We start from the raw sequence: 14,348 nt of genomic DNA, 5'->3' as shown, positions 1-14,348 counted from the left end.
TCTCTGGGCCTCAGTTCCCTCCGCTGCAAAATGGGGACGAAGACCGAGCCTCATGTGGGAAGGGGACCGTGTCCAACCCGCTCAGCTTTTATCCACCCCGGCGCTTAGTACGGTGCCTGGCACGTAGTAAGCGCGCGACAGATGCCGCATTTACTATCATTTAAGACGGCCAGCCGGCCCCCGAGCCCGGTGGCCCCCGCCGGGTCCGCCCGGCGGGCGAATCCGGAGGCCGCCCCGTCGGTCGCCGTCCCTCCTGCCTCCCGCCTGCGGAGAGATCAGGCGGCGGGCGCGGGGGAGGTTGCCGACATCCTCCCTCCGGCCTGGCGGTTCTGGCCCGGAGATTTAGCGTGAGCGCGAGCGTAATTGTGCCCGTGATTGTAATGCTTCGCGAGCCCGTTTAGCGGTTGATCGTTAAATGGTAGGTTTTTGGATGCTTTGCTTTGTAAACAAAACATCTTATTCCAGCTGACCAAATCCCAGCTCCCCAAACACATAAACAAAACCCATTCTTGTTTGTTGCTGTTATTTAAACAAGAAGAAAGTAACGAAGGCCAGGCTCCCCTCTGGGGTGGGATTTTGGGGGGCGGGCGGGGGGGGGGGGTCCCACCCTCTCTTCCCACCTGCCTCTAGAGAACGGTGGCCGCTACCTGGGTCTGGAGTTGTAGAAGCAGCCGGACCTAATAAGGATGGTATTTAAGCGCTTACTATGTCCCGGGCACCGAACTGAACGCTGGGACGGAGGTGAGCAGATGGAGTCCCCGTCCCACGTGGGGCTCGCAGCCTCAATCCCCATTCGACGGACGGGGGTACCGAGGCCCGGAGAAGTGAGGTGACTTGCCCGAGGTCACCCAGCGGACCAGTGGCGGCCTAGTGGAAAGAGCACGGGCCTGAGAGTCGGGAGGCCACGGGTGCTAATCCCGGCTCCGCCGCGTGTCTGCTGGGTCTGTATCGTGATTACGTTGTCTCGGTTTTTGTCCGTCTGTCTCCCCCGGTTAGAATGTAAGCCCGTCATTGGGCGGGGGTTGTCTCTGTCTGTTGCCGAATTGTCCATTGCAAGCGCTTAGTACAGTGCTCTGCACGTAGTAAGCGCTCGACAAATACTATGAATGAATGAACGCTGGGTGACCTCGGGCCAGTCACTTTGCTTCTGAGCGTCAGTTCCTTCGTCCGGAAAATAGGGATTGAGACCGTGAGCCCCAGGTGGGACGGGGACTGCGTCCAACCCCATTTGCTTGGATCCACCCCAGCGTTCAGTACAGTGCATGGGATCTAGTAAGTGCTTAACAACTACCGTTAATATTATGACTACTGTCGGCACGGTCAGGACCACCAGGCGATGAGCCGTTTAGGGCCTCAGAGCAGGTTTGGCCCGAAAATCGATCAGGAGTATTTACTGAGGGCTTCCTGTGTGCAGAGCACTGTACTGAGCGCTTGGGAGAGGCTGATATAACAGAGTTGGTGGACGCTTCCCCGCCCACAGTGAACTTACAGTCTAGAGGGGGAGACAGACATTGATATAAATAAATGAATGATGGATACGAATCCCAGCTCTGCCGCTTGTCGGCTGCGTGACTGTGGACAAGTCACTTCGCATCTCTGCGCCTCAGTTCCCTCATCTGTAAAATGGGGACGGAGACTGTGAACCCCACCTGGGACGGCCTGATGACCCCGTATCTCCCCCAGCGCTGAGAACAGTGCTCTGCGCATAGTAAGCGCTTAACAAATACCGACATTATTATAAGGGCTGGGGGGGGGGTGGGGACGGTGAATAGAGGGTGCAGATTCAGGTGCAGGGGCGACGCGGAAGGGAGTGGGAGAAGAGGAAATGAGGGCTTAGTCCGGGGAGGCTTCTCGGAGGCGGCGTGCTTCGATCCGACTTGGAAGGTGAAGCTACTGACCCCGGGAGCGGCGGTGGCGGCCAGGTGGCAACGCGGCGGAGAGAGCGGTGTCCTTCTGACACCCGGAAGTGGATTTAAGTGGGAAACAAATGTCCCTCACCCAAACCATCTCCTCCACCCCTTCTGGGCTCGGCCCCTCTACGCGAGGGCCCGGACTGTCCGGGGCCTGAACTCCGAGGGACCTGTTCGGTCCGTAGCCGGGGACAGTCTCGGACGGGACACTGTTTTTGGCCGGCCACCGTCGGTGGCCAGAGGTCGGCGGTGACCGGGGACCGTCCGTGGCCGGGAACTGTCTGCGGCCGGGGACCGTCCCCGACCGGGGTCTTTTGGTGGCCGGAGGTTGTCGGTGTCCGGAGGCGGCGTGCGACCGGACCCCGGCTTTGAGTGGGGACCGTCGGGGGTCAGGCCCTGCCTCCGACTGGGGTCTCTTGACGACCGGAGGTTGTCGCGGCTGGGGACCGTGGCCGGACGCTCCTCCTCTAGACCGTCAGCGCGTTGAGGGCAGGGAATGCGTCTCTTTGTTGTCGAATTATATTCTCCCAGTTGCTCAGTAGGGTGCTTTGCACACAGTAAGCGCGCCGTAAATATGATTGAATGGATGAATGAACAAGAAGTCATTTATTCCTTTATTTCTATTAATGTCTGTCTCCCCCTCTGGACTGTCAGCGCGTTGAGGGCTGGGAATGCGTCTCTTTGTTGTCGAATTGGACTCTCCCAAGCAGAAGGAGCTCAGTAAATACGACTGAATTGAATGAATAAATGAAAAGTTGTCGGTGACTGGGGATCGTCCGTGATCGGGCCCGGGGACAGTGTCCGGCTGGACGCTGTCTTTGGCCGGGGACGCCCTGTGACTGGACACTGACTTTGGCCGAGGATTTGGAGAAGGAGCTTGGTATAATGGGTAGAGCACAGGCCTGGGAGTCAGCGGGTCACGGGTTCTAATCCCGGCTCTGCCTCGTGTCTGCTCCGTGACCTTGGGCAAGTCACTTGTCCAGGCCTCCGCGACCTCAGCTGTCAAATGGGGATGGAGGCTGTGAGCCCCACGTGGGACAGGGACTGGGTCCAACCCGGTCTGCGTGGGTCCACGCCAGCGCTTAGTACAGTGGGGAGAAGCAGCGTGGCTCAGTGGAAAGAGCATGGGCTTTGGAGTCAGGGCTCATGAGTTCGAATCCCAGCTCTGCCCCTTGTTGGCTGTGTGACTCTGGGCAAGTCACTTAACTTCTCTGTGCCTCAGTTCCCCCATCTGTAAAATGGGGATTAAGACTGTGAGCCCCACGTGGGACAACCCGATTCCCCTATGTCTATCCCAGCGCTTAGAACAGTGCTCGGCACACAGTAAGCGCTTAACAGATACCAACATTATTATTATTACAGTGCCTGGAACATAGTAAGCGCTTAACAAATGCCATGACGGTCAGTCGGTGGCTGGGGACTGCGTGACTGAGTTCTTCTGGTGGCCGGCGACCGTCTTTGACGGGGGACCGGCCGGAGCCAGGGGCTTTTGGGGGGGCTGAGGCCTGTCTGGGCCTGAGGACGATCTGTGGCTGGACACTGTCTTCGGTGGCCGGAGACCTTTTGCGACCGGAAGCCGTCGGTGGCCAGGGATTGGCGATAGCCGGGGACTCGTCTGTGGCGATCGCAGACGCTCTCTGTGACCGGATGCTGTCCGTGGCCAGGGGCTCTTGGTGGCCAAAACCCGTCTTTGACCAGGGACTGTGCGTGGAGCGGCGTGGCTTAATGGAAAGAGCCCGGGCCCGGGAGTCGGAGGACGTGGGTTCTAATCCCGCATGCCTGCCGTGTGACCTCAGGCAAGTCGCTTCACTTCTCTGGGCCTCAGTCCCCTCCTCTGTAAAACGGGGGATGAAGACTGGGAGTCCCACGTGGGACGGGGACTGTGCCCGACCTGATTATTTTGTACCTCCCTGAGTGCTTGACACAGAGAAAGCGCTTAAATTATTATTGTTATTGCCGTGGGACCTTGGGCAAGTCAGTTCACTTCTCGAAGCCTCGGTACCCTCACCTGTAAAGTGGGGATTAAGAGTGTGAGCCCCAAGTGGGACAGGGACTGGGTCCAACCTGGTTGGTCTGTATCCACCCCAGTGCTTGACACATAGTAAGTGCTTAACAAATTATTTTTATCATCATTAATGAAGGATCCCCAGTCGTCCGATGACCCCCAAGGAGCCGGGTGGGCCGGGAGTGACTTCACCTGTTCCGGAAGCCGGCCGGGCTGCTGCGCCCCTTCCCCCCCCCGCCACTTTCCCGCCTCCCCCGACCTCCGCACAATGCTCGCCTGTGTCTCCCCGGCCGGACCTCCCCGGCTCCCGGCCGGCCGGAAGAGAGAAACCTTTCAGGCCCGGGAGAGCCCCGACCTCCCGGAGACACCCACGGTTGACCGGCAGCTTCCTCCGGGGGCGAGGAGCGGGAGGGCTGCTCTGGCCCACCGAGCCCAGCGGAAGCCCGAAATCTAAGCGTCCTCAGGCCCGGGGAAGACCAAGGATTTGCCCCCCCCGGAAGGGCGAAGCCCGAAATCTAAGAGTCGCCGGGGCCGGGGCAGCCCCAGATTTGCCCCCGGAAGGGCGATTGTGAGAGACTCGGGCGGGGGTCCTAAATGCGGGCCATCCCAGCCTCCTGGCCCCTCTTCCTCTTAATAATTTGGTATTTGTTAAGCGCTTACTATGTGCCAAGCACTGTTCTAAGCGCCAGGTAGATACAAGGTAAACAGGTTGTCCCGCGTGGGGCTCACGGTTTTAATCCCCATTTTCCAGGTGAGGTCACTCAGGCAAAGAGAAGCAGCGTGGCTCAGTGGAAACAGCCGGGCTTGCGAGTCAGAGGTCATGGGTTTGAATCCCGGCTCCGTCACTTGTCAGCTGGGTGACTTTGGGCAAGTCACTTCACTTCTCTGGGCCTCAGTTACCTCATCTGGAATATGGGGATGAAGACCACGAGCCCCACGAGGGACAACCTGATGGCCTTGTATCTCCCCCAGTGCTAAGAACTTGGCACATGCAGTCACTTAACAAATTCCATCGTTATTATTATTATTATTATTATTATTTTTCATCCCTGCCGCCACCGATCACCAGTTCCCCCACCTTCAGGGGCACCAGCTGGGAAGCCCAAGCCAGACAGGAAGCAGCGTGGCTTAGCAAATACGTCCTGGGCCCGGGAGTCAGCAGGACCTGGGTTCTAATCCCGGCTCCGCCACTTGTCTTCCGGGTGACCTCGGCCTCGACTTTTCCGGGCCTCGGCTACCTCATCTGGAAAATGGGGATTTAAGACCCCGAGCCCCACGTGGGACAGGGACTGTGTCCAACCTGATTAACTTGTATCTACCCCAGGGCGTAGAACAGTGCTTGGCACGAAGTAAGTGCTTAACAAGTAACGTTATTATTATTATTAGAGCGGATTGCACTTCAGGCCTGGGAGGCCTGACAGAGGCGGTGGGGAGAGTAACGGGGCCCTCGGAAACCTCCTGGAGCCGCTCCCTGCTTGAGATTCTGCCTTGTTTTTTTGGGAGGGGGGACGCGGGGAGCGTCTAATGATATTTGTTAAACGCTTACTCTGTGCCAGGCACTGTATTAAGCGTTGGGAAGATACAAGCTAATTAGGTTGGATGCAGACTGGGGCTCACAGTCTGAATCCCCGTTTTACCCTCAGTCGTTCGGCCCTGTTTATTGAACGTTTCCTGTTCTCAGAGCCCTGTACTAAGCGCTCGGGGGAGTACAATACAGCTATAAACAGATACATTCCCTGCCTACCGATGAGGTAACTGAGGCACAGGGAAGTGAAGTGAGTGCCCGAGGTCACCCAGCGGACAAGTCGCAGGACCGGGGTTAGAACGCAGGTCCTTCTGACTCCCAGACCCGGGCTCAATAATAATAATATCTGTTAAAGTACTTTGTGTTAGGCATTTTGCTTCTATCCACCCTAGCGCTTATTACAGTATCTGGCACATAGTAGGTGCTTAACAAACACCATAATTATTATTATCATTACTAAGCACGGAGGTAGATTCAAGCTAATTAGGTTGGACACAGTCCCTGTCCCACATGGGCCTCACGGTCCTATTCCCCATTTTAGAGATGGGGTAACTGAGGCACAGAGAAGGGAAGTGACTCGCCCAAGGCCACCCAGCAGACAAGTGGCGGAGCGGGGATTGGAACCCGATTCCTTCTGGCTCCCAGGCCCGAGCTCTAGCCACTAGGCCACCCTGCTTCTCTTGATTCCTCGTTAGCCCTTCTGGCCAAAGCCCGGTGTGGAAAGCGGACTCCGGGCGGTGTGCATTTGGACCTTCCCGCACACACTGAATTTAATCATCACTGTTGGTTGTCGTTATAATAATAATATTTAAGTGCTTACTCTGTGCTCAGCACTGTACTAAACGCTGGGGCAGACTCGAGATAATCAGGTCGCACCCAGTTCCCGTCCCAGTTGGATCTCACAATCTCAGTTGGAAGGAGAACAGGTACTTAATCCCCCTTTCTCAGATGGAGAATTTGAGACCCAGAGAAGGCGTGACTTGCCCAAGGTCACCCGGTGGGTCAGTGGCGTTGCCGGGATTATAACTCAGGTCCTCTGACTCCCAGGCCTGGGCTCTTTCCACCAAGCCACACCGTTTCTCCTGTCAGGATGGAGAAAGAATCTCACTTGCATCCCAGACGCTTCCAGTCATTCCTTCAATTGCATTGATTGAGCGCTCACTAGGTGCAGAGCACTATACTAAGCGCTGGGGAGAGTACGGCCTAGAACAGTAAACAGGTAAATTCCCTTCCCGCCACCAGGACGGGAGTGAAATCTCCCTCTCTCCAAAACCTTTGCCCTCCCGCTCCCACCGCCTTCCCAACCGTCCCCGGCGACTGAACCCCTGCGGAACCGTCTTCCCCGGGGCGAAGCTCACAGAAGCTGCTCTGCACATAGTAAGCGCTCAATAAATACTATTGAAAAGCAGCCGGACTCTTTCTGGCCCGGCAGACGGGCACGGTGGTCTCCGTTTCCCCCCCCCGGAGCGGATTGTCCCGTTTGGATGGACGCAGAGCGGGGCCCTGAAGTGAATTAGTCAGTCGGCCCGTTGTTGGCTGGGGATTGTCTCTATTTATTGCTGAATTGTCCCCTCCTGAGTGCTTAGTACAGTGTTCTGCACACAGTAAACGCTCGGTAACAATACCAACATTTGTTTAGGCCGTGAGCCCGTCATCGGGCGGGGATGGTCTCTATCTGTTGCCGAGTTGTCCATTCTAAGCGCTTAGTACGGTGCCCTGCACAGAGTAAGCGCTCAATAAATACTATTGAGTGAATGAATGAATGAATGAATACGATTGAGTGAATGAATCAGTATAGAGAAGCAGCGTGGCTCAGGGGAAAGAGCGCGGGCTTGGGAGCCAGAGGTCACGGGTTCTAATCCCGGCTCTGCCGCTGGTCAGCTGTGTGACCTCGGGCAAGTCACTTCACTTCTCTGGGCCTCAGTTACCTCATCTGTCCAAAGGGGATTAAGACTGCGAGCCCCACGTGGGACAGCCTGATCACCTTGTATCCCCCAGCGCTTAGAACAGTGCTTTGCACATAGTAAGCGCTTAACAAATACTACAATTTATTTATATTTTGTATTAATACAGCCCCTGGCGAGGCGAATCTCTGAAGTGGGGAGTGTCCGGAGGAAGGGAGGCCTGAGCCTGTCCTGGATTAGCCTCGCTCAGTGGGATGCAGGGATTTCTTCAGGTGAAAGAAATTCACAGATGGTTCAAATGCTCATGCTTTTGCCCCAATTTCAGATCAGAATAATAATAATGATAATAGTTAAGCGCTGACTCTATGTCAGGCGCTCTACTGAGCGCCCGGGTGGAGACGGGCAAATGGGGTTGGACACGGTCCCCGTCCCACGTGGGGCTCACGGCCTCAATCCCCATTTTACAGGTGAGGGAACAGAGGCCCGAAATCACTTCACTTCTCAGTGACCCCAATCTGTCAAACGGACATTGAGACCGTGAGCCCCACGTGGGACGGGGACTGCGTCCAACCCCATTTGCTTGGATCCACCCCAACGCTTAGCACGGTGCCCGACACTCAGAGTTTACAAACACCGCAACGATCAATTCTCGTTTATCGTTGTATCGTCCTTTCCCAAGCGCTTAGTCCAGTCGCATTTATTGAGCGCTTCCTGTGAGCTGAGCCCCGGACTCAGCGCTTGGGAGAGGACGATAGAACAATAAGCAGACCCGTTCCCTGCCCGCAAGGAGTTTACAGTCTAGAAGGGGGGAGACAAGAAAGAAATAAACGACCGATACGGACGTAAGCGGCGAGGGGCCGAAGGAGGGGATAGAGCAGAGGGGGCGAGGCAGAAGGGGGTGGGAGATGAGGAGATGGGGGGCTTAGTCGGGGCAGGCTTCTGGGAGGAGATGGGCTCTGAAGAGGGGGAAGTCATCGTGGGATTAGAGAAGCCGCGTGGCTCAGTGGAAAGAGCCCGGGCTTGGGAGTCAGAGGTCGTGGGTTCGAATCCCCACTCCACCACTTGTCAGCTGGGTGACTTTGCAAGTCACTTCGCTTCTCTGGGCCTCAGCGACCTCATCTGGAAAATGGGGATGAAGACCGTGAGCCCCGCGCGAGACAACCTCATCACCCTGTATCTACCCCAGCGCTTAGAACGGTGCTCGGCACGTAGTGAGCGCTTAAGAAACACCCCCGTTATTCTTATTATTGGTAGAGGAGGGAGGGCGTTCCGGGCCGGAGGCAGGACGTGGGCCGAGGAGCGAGTGTGTGGTAATCTCCCAAGCGCTCGGTACGGTGACCTGGCCATCGTGTGAGCTGCGCACGGATGGGTGGCGAGGTTGGGTGGAGAGGTAGTCGGTCAGTGGTGTTGACGGGGGCCGTGCCTGAGTGCAGAGCCCGCCCGCCCGCTGGGCAGCGGCCCGTCCGGAGGGGCACCGGGGGCCTGGAGCCCGGCCTGGGCCTGCAGCGGGCGGGGAGGGGGCGGGTATGGGAGGAGGGGAAAGAGGGGGAGGAGGAAGGGGAGAAAGAGGGGGAGGAGAGGGAGAGGAGGGGAGAAAGGGGGAGGAAGGGAGAGGAAGGGGAGAAAGGGGGAGGAGAGGGAGAGGAAGGGGAGAAAGGGGGAGGAGAGGGAGAGGAAGGGGAGAAAGGGGGAGGAGAGGGAGAGGAAGGGGAGAAAGGGGAGGAGAGGGAGAGGAAGGGGAGAAAGGGGGAGGAGAGGGAGAGGAAGGGGAGAAAGGGGGAGGAGAGGGAGAGGAAGGGGAGAAAGGGGAGGAGAGGGAGAGGAGGGGAAAGAGGGGGGAGGAGAGGAGAGGAGGGGAAGAGGGGGAGGAGGAGGAGGAAGAGGGGAAAGAGGAGGAGGGGAAGAGGAAGGGGAGGAGGAGGGCGGGGAGAAGGAGGAGGAAAGGGGGAGAGGAGGAGGAGAGGGAGAGGAGGAGGGGGAAGAGGAAGAAGAGGAGGAAGAAAGGGGGAGGAGGAGGAGAGGAGGGGGAAAGGGGGAAGAAGGGGAGGAGGAGGTCCTACGGGCGGACCTGGCCGCGGCCTTAGGCAGGGCCCAGCTGGGCTGCAATTGGGGGGGGGGGCCGGACCCGCCTCCTTCGCCGTCGTCATGGCGACCCCGTGTCTCTGGGGGCGGGGATTCCCTCTGCGGGGGGGGGGGGGGGCTCCCTCGGGGGACTCCACTTTGGTCGTGGGCGGGAAGAGGGAAACGGGACAGGACCAAACCAGCCTTCCCCCAAAGGGCGCCTGGGGACACCAGGCCACAGACCAGTCGGGGGGGTCCTGCCGGGGCGGGGGAGGGGGAAGCCAAAGCCGCCCCCTCAGCCCAATTCTGCCCCACCACCTTTCCATCCAATTCCTCTTCCTCGCCCCCCAGCCGCCCGCCCCGCTGGAGAGCGAGGGCGGGGGAGAGGCCAGGCCCGGCTGGGCCGAGAGGTGGGGGGCTCCCGGGCCCGCGCTCACTACGGTGCTTGGCACACAGCGCTTAATAAATACCACTACAGGTATTCCCCACCCCTCTCCACACCAGCTCCCGTCTATCGGCGTTAAGTATCCGCGTGCCTCTCCCCCTGCGAGGGTGTAAGTTCTTCAAGGACAGGGATCCCGTCTCTTCGTTCTCTGCGCTCTTCCTCAACGCTCGGTTCGACGCCCTGCACCCGCGAGGTGCTCAATAAATACCGTCGATTGGTTGATTGAATGACCGGAGAGGACTCCGGCCCCCCAGAGATCTTCCGTTCGTTGTCAGTCGGTCAGTCGTACTTATCGAGCGCTTACTGTGTGCGGAGAACTGTATGAGGCGCTTGGAAAGTCCAATATGAAAATAGAGACAGTCCCTGCCCACGCTGGGCTTACCGTCTCGAAGGGGGAGGACAGACATCAAAACAAGTAAACGGGCATCAATAATGATAAATAGAATTATAGATATAGACGCCGAGCTCCCACCCACCGCCCGGGCGCTCAGCCACTGAGGTTTTGCCGCTTCCTCTTAGGGGCTCCCGTTCAGCAGCTCCAAAAGTGATTTTCCCCGGCCCAGGCAAGGGTCTCATCGGGGTGGAGGGGTCGGGACGGCTCATCTGGTCCATGCCCCTGCCTCCGCCTCCCCAACTCGCTTGGCCCAGCCCGCAGCCACCTTCCCTCACGGTCTACCCTCGGTCCCTCCTGCTTTTAGCCCTTCTCCGCCGGTCCTGGCCTCACCGGAGCCGGAGATGGCTGCTCTCTTTAGTCCTCCCATCTAGAGAGTGAAACCCAGCGGGGCATTCTGGCAGCCTCAAGCCTCGGGAAGCAACGTAGCCTAGGGGATAGACCCCGGGCCTGGGAGTCAGAAGGACCTGGGTTCTAGTCCCGGCTCTGTCACTTGTCTGCTGTGCGACCTGCGGCCAGGAAGCTTTTGCTGCTGCTCCCCCCACCGACTCACCAACCTGAGGCAGGGGCTGGGACGGCATGACCCCTTCAAGGCCCTGGGATTCTCATCATCTCCATCTTCTCGCACCCTAAAGATTTCCAGAATGTGGGGACCCTGGCCCCAGGGGAGGGGGGTCATTTGGAGTGGCCACACGACCCCCCCAGGGACCAAATCCCCACCTCTCGTCAAGCCCTTCTCTGGCCATGCAAACCCCCCGGCCCCTCCCACCTGTGGCCGAAGAGGGGGGCAGGGGTGGGGGGCAGAAGGCACTTTGGGAACCTCCCGGTGGTGGGAATTGTTGCCGAATTGTCCATTCCAAGCACTCAGTACAGTGCTCTGCACCCAATCAGCGCGCAATAAATACGATTGAATGATTGAATGAATGAATGGGGAAACCCCGAAAAGTCGTCGGGATCCTGGGGCCCGACCCCTGGTCGCTCAGCCACAGCCAGGAGGCTGTCAGAGGTGGAAGTCAGAGGGGAAATGGGTTCGCAAACACCCCCTGCCCTGCTGTGCAACCTTGGGCAAGCCAGTCACCTTATCTGGGCCCCCCCATTCCCTCACCACCGGGCCGGCAGGGGCGAATGGCCCAGGTCAAGGACAGGAAGGCGTTTGGGGAAGGGGCGCACAGAACGTTGTTCCGGGTCATGGTGGCTATGCCCCTGCAGTGATTAGGAGGGATTCCCTCCTAGAGAAGTGGCGTGGCCTAGTGGCTAGAGCCCGAGCCTGGAAGTCAGAAGGTGTCTGTCTGTGTGACCTTGGGTGAGTCGTTTCACTTCTCTGGGCCTCAGTTCCCTCATCTGTAAAAAGAGGTTTGAGACCGTGAGCCCCACGTGGGACAGGGACTGTGTCCAACTCGGTTTGCTTGTATCCACCCTAGCGCTTAGTACAGTGTCTGGCACATAGTGCTTAAGAAATACCATCAGTATTATTATTATTCCCGGTCCCTGCTCGCTGGCAGGTAGAGGGTGGAAGGCCCTGCCTCAGCCCGCCTGCGACACACCCACACACACAGCTGACCACTGCAGGGATTAGGAGGGATTCGGGGGTCCCCGCTCACACACAGACACACAAACACCCCCGCACCCCGATACTCCACTGCTGTGATTTATCTAAGGCTGAAGCTGGGCGAGGGGGCTGGAGACTAGGAGTTGGGGTTGGGGCTAGGGAGGGGGACGGGAATGTGGAGTGGGAACTGAGGAACGGAGGGGGAAGCCTGGTGGCGTGGAGACCCCCCCCACTCACACACCCACCCGGAGAGGGGCTGGTTCCCACCGTGATCCAAGCCCACGGGCCGCCCGGCCCGAGGGGAGGTGGGGGCTGTCTCCCAAGTTCTCTGAGCTTGGCGGGATAACACAAAGGGAGGCTTGTGCTCCGGAAGCCGGGAGGCGGATTGCTGGGAAAGCTGTCCGGCTGCGGAGCCGGGGAGGAAGCAGAGAGGCGGGAGCCCCCCTTCCCCCCCCCCCCCACCCCCCCGCCTCTTCTCCCACGCCTGCCTCGCTGACCCTCAGAGTGGCCTCGCAGATAAGAAGCAGCCCGCCCGGCTGCTGCCGCAACAGGCGGGATCGAGGCTAGACACGGGGACGACCTCCCCGATTCCAAGAGTTGCCAAGCGTGGAATGGGGAAGCCGGGCCTGGGGGTCTTGTCGAGCTCTCTGGGGGTGGGCGGAGACCCCCACCTAGATCCCCCACCCCTCGCTTGTGCCGTCCGCTCGGTACCGTGTAGACGCGGGGGAATGGACAGAGTGACTTCGGGAAATCCCTGCCATTTCGTGAAAACTGCTTCCTTCCTGGGCAGATACACGCTGCACACGCTCTGGTTTGGGGGCGGGGGAAAGCGGTACACACCGCCCGTGTGTACGTATGTCTGCGTGTACACGTGTTCGTGTGTGCTTGCTCCTGCACACGGGTGCCGAATGTATGCGTTCTGGGGGTGGTGGGCATGTGTGTGTTCGTGGTGCAGATTCTGGGCTTCCCTGTTTCCATCTGGCTTGAAGCAGGAAGGATTGAGGTCAGACCGCAGGAAGGACTGCCCGAGTGAGCAAAGGGGCCGGGCCGGGCCGTTACCGCCGCGTCCGTCCCGTGACCTGTGTCCCCTGGTCGGAAAGAGAAAGTCATTTTGGTTCCATCTGTCCAGCACAGCTCCTGGGGCTCTGTGGGGATGATGATGTGGGTATTTGTTTGTTAAGCGCTTACTATGTGCAGAGCACCGTTCTAAGCGCTGGGGTAGACACGGGGGAATCAGGTCGTCCCACGTGGGGCTCACAGTCTTCATCCCCATTTTACAGATGAGGGAACTGAGGCACAGAGAAGTGAAGCGACTCGCCCACAGTCACGCAGCTGACCAGTGGCAGAGCGGGGATTCGAACCCATGACCTCCGACTCCAAAGCCCGTGCTCTTTCCACCGAGCCACGCTGCTTCCCCACGGGGTGGGGCCGGGGGATGGGGTGGTAACCCCAGGCCCCTCCCACCAGCCCCCCAGTCAGCCCCAGTTCACTCCCACCGGTCCCCAGTAATAATAATAATAAACGTCGCATTTGTTGAGCGCCTGCTTGTGCTGGGCGCTGTATTAAGTGCCGGGTTAGATTCGAGGTTGGCCCTGTCCCTCGTGGGGCTCACGGTCCTGACCTCCATTTTACAGCTGAGGCAACTGAGGCTCAGAGAAGTGAAGTGACTCGCCCGGAGTCCCACATCAGACGAGCGGTAGAGGTGGGATTAGAACCCAGGTCCTTCCGTCTACCGGGCCCGGGCCGTAGCCGCCGGGCCACGCCGCTTCTCGGACCCCGGGCCGGGGGGCCAGGCCCGTCACCGTTCCGAGAGACTGAGGCCGCGTGCTCGCGCACACGCGTGTGGTGTGTGCGTGTGAGGGCAGGGATCGTGTTATCTCCTCCCTCCAACCCTCTCCGCAGTGGGCCCCGACCTGGCCTGGATTTGGCGGGATTAATCTTGAAAGGTCATCTAGTCCCTCCCCCGGCCGAGCGGGGTGGCAGTCAGGCCTGCCCGGGCTGTTCCCTTAAACCAGATGGTCTCCCTCAGCCCAGCCCCTGGCAGCCCCGGCCCCCTCCCACCGACCCCCCGTCAACCCAGGTCCCCTCCCTCCGGCCCCCAGTCAACCCTTGTCCCCTCCCACCAACTTCCATTCAGCCGCAGTCCCCTCCCACCAGCCTCCCGTCACCTCCAGTCCCCTCCCCCCGGCCCCCATTCAGCTCCAATCCCCTCCCACCAGTCCCCAGGCGATCCCAGTCCTCTCCCACCAGCCCCCAGGCAGCCCCGGTTTCCCTCCCATCAGATCCCAGTCCCCTCCCGCCAGCCCCCTGGCAACCCCAGTCCCCTCCTACCAGCCTCCGGTCATCCCCGGTCCCCTCCCTCCAGCTCCCAGTCAGTCCCGGTCCCCTCACCAGCTCCCAATAAATCCCGGTCCCCTCCCACCAGCCTCCAGGCCACCCCGGTCCCCTCCCACCAGCCCCCAGGCCACCCCGGTCCCCTCCCACCGGCCCCCAGGCCACCCCGGTCCCCTCCCACCGGCCTCCGGTCATCCCCGGTCCCCTCCCACCGGCCTCCGGTC

Source organism: Ornithorhynchus anatinus, chromosome 5, assembly GCF_004115215.2.
Source record: "Ornithorhynchus anatinus isolate Pmale09 chromosome 5, mOrnAna1.pri.v4, whole genome shotgun sequence".
Classification (NCBI taxonomy): Eukaryota; Metazoa; Chordata; class Mammalia; order Monotremata; family Ornithorhynchidae; genus Ornithorhynchus; species Ornithorhynchus anatinus.
This window is presented reverse-complemented; position numbering follows the sequence as displayed.